At 31.0% G+C, this 2,500-nt stretch overlaps 1 protein-coding gene across 5 annotated transcripts in view; it reads left to right on the top strand.

Annotated features, from left to right (window-relative positions):
- LOC106875639 (secretin receptor) overlaps positions 1 to 2,500 on the top strand; it is a 39,339-nt gene that overhangs the window by 13,248 nt on the left and 23,591 nt on the right. The gene's annotated exons all lie outside the window — the stretch shown is intronic.

Below are 2,500 nucleotides of genomic sequence, written 5' to 3'. Positions count from 1 at the left end.
TCCGTTCCAGTTGATCCGACCAACGGAACAGCCTGCCCGTGAAATTAACGTGCAAGTAGCTGAGCACTCCACTGACACATGTACCCTTAACGTAGTTCTCGAGGAGATTCAGCGTGACACAGAGTGTGACAAGGCTGACCCTTTGAATTACAGGCACAACAGAAACAGGAAGTAAGAGTGAGAGAAAGTTGTGGTGGAAGAGTACAGCAGGGTTCGCCACCATCCCCTGCTGGAGCCTCGTGGAGCTTTAGGCATTTTCGCTCAATAAACACTCACAACGCCCGGTCTGGGAATCGAAACCGCGATCCTACGACTGCGAGTCCGCTGCCCTAACCACTGGGCCATTGCGCCTCCACACTCTATCAACAACAAAGCACAAAGAAACAGCAATCATCTGTGAAGATGGAGCAATAATGCTTGTTTGTTTGTTTGTTTGTTCATTTGTTTGTATGTATGTATGCATGTATGTATATATATCTACCTATGTATGTATATATATTATAAACTAAACTAATTTCTTTTCTTCTTGTTTTGAGTTTCATATCACTTACGATCATCAGACAAACCGTTATTTTGAAATTTTGGGTTGACTTTCTATTAACTGGAATCGGTTAATCCATAAAAACCATTTAGATAGCTACTGTCTAAACGATTTTTAGAGACTATCTAAGCTTATTGCTATTTCATTTTGAAATTTTTTTTTAGTTGTTTTGTTTTCATTGATCAACTTCTGTAGTACATCTGAATCGTCAACTGTTTATTTATGTCTTCTATCATTATTAAGTTGAAGCATTTTATTGACCATTTCTCTTGGTACTGTAGCTCAGCTTGTTGACTTTGTAATTATATGTTGTCTACAAGTTATCGAAAAATACAGAACACGCCTAAATTTGAACGCATAACCAACTTTGGTCTCAGTATATATCTTAATTCATGTTAACATACCCATCACTGTAAATACTTCATCTCACTTCTTTAGCTTTTGAGCTTTTGTATATTTATTTACCCCTCCCCAAAATATGAGCAATTACTTCCCCTGTCCCGAATAATAACGAACACCAATTACCTCTCTTTAGATTTTTCTACTTGATGATTCATTTCATTCACAGGCTTTCATACACAACAAGGACTAAAATCTTAAGAAAATATGAGATCACAATAATTTCAATGTCATGATTAGTGAAAGCGAAACCGGTCGACAAACAATACTCTTTCACTTATAAAATATATTAAAAAATATATTACAACTACGTAAACTGTGTGCAACTTCCTTCTGCTATTTCATATCTATATATACATTTTATACATTACAACTCACCGCGTGGGGATAATTGAAATTCTTATCCCCTTTTTTTCTTACTACATATATATATATATATATATATATATATAGGTGCAGCACGGAATTTTGCCAGTGAACAGGTCACGGTCTCAAAGTGACGAAAATATTTTGGCAAATTAAATTTAAATGTTGAAGTGAATCTAAAGGCTTTTGTGTGTTTCTTAAATGGCTTATAAACACCTTCCACACTGCAATTATATATATATATATATATATATATATATATATAATTTAATTAGAGAATTATAAACTACATGAAGGAATGGTTTCATCCAAGGAAATACCACAGCAGGTCATAATTAATATTAATATAATAAAAACTACCACAGAAACCCTGACCCTACCATAAATTTTTTTGGAATGTCTTTTAAGTGCAAATTAAAAAATTTTTTAAATTAAAAAAATAATCTATATTGGATTAAATATCAGATAATTTTTACTTTTAATATTTCTCAATGCATTTTTTTCGAAATTATATTGTTTCTTTTAGAATTTGCATTTAAAATTATTTCATTTATAAAATTTTTTTATAGAATGGCCATGCTAATGATAATGATAATAATGTCATTGTCAGAATAATTAATGCTGAAATCACATATTTTAATACCAGAAAGCAAAATATTTTTGGCAATTATTTAAAATTGAAAGCTGGCATAATGCATACATTGAATCAAGTCAATAGTGGTCATTGTACTTGCATCGTTAAAAATAATGACAAATGGAATATTATTAGTGACACTCAATTTGCTGCATATGATGTCAATTTCCATTCTAAAATGAATAATATTGTTGCCTTATTTTTTGAACGTATTTAATCAAATTAAGAAAAAATTAGATGAATTAAAAGATACAAAATTGCATTTCTTTATCTAATAAATTGAATATTTGGCGGCCTTTCCCCCATTTAATCTAACCATGACCTCACTGCAGTATGTGAGTGTAAACCGTATGATAACGGGCTAACGATGGTACTGGTATTTGCTTTTTCTTTATGAAAATTTAATACTTCAAAAATATAATCTAAAAAAAGGAAGAAATTTTATGGGAAAAAAATTTCTTGAAAAACAAAAGAAGAATTCAACAAAATGCTCTATTGAAAAAATATCAACCAATATTAAACTTTAAAAAGAAAGAAACAAGTAGGTATTTCTTTAAAAA

Source organism: Octopus bimaculoides, chromosome 27 (genome assembly GCF_046866305.1).
Source record: "Octopus bimaculoides isolate indiv1 chromosome 27, ASM4686630v1, whole genome shotgun sequence".
NCBI lineage: Eukaryota > Metazoa > Mollusca > Cephalopoda > Octopoda > Octopodidae > Octopus > Octopus bimaculoides.
Note: the sequence above shows the minus strand (reverse complement) of the source record. Positions and strands in the feature narration are given on the sequence as shown.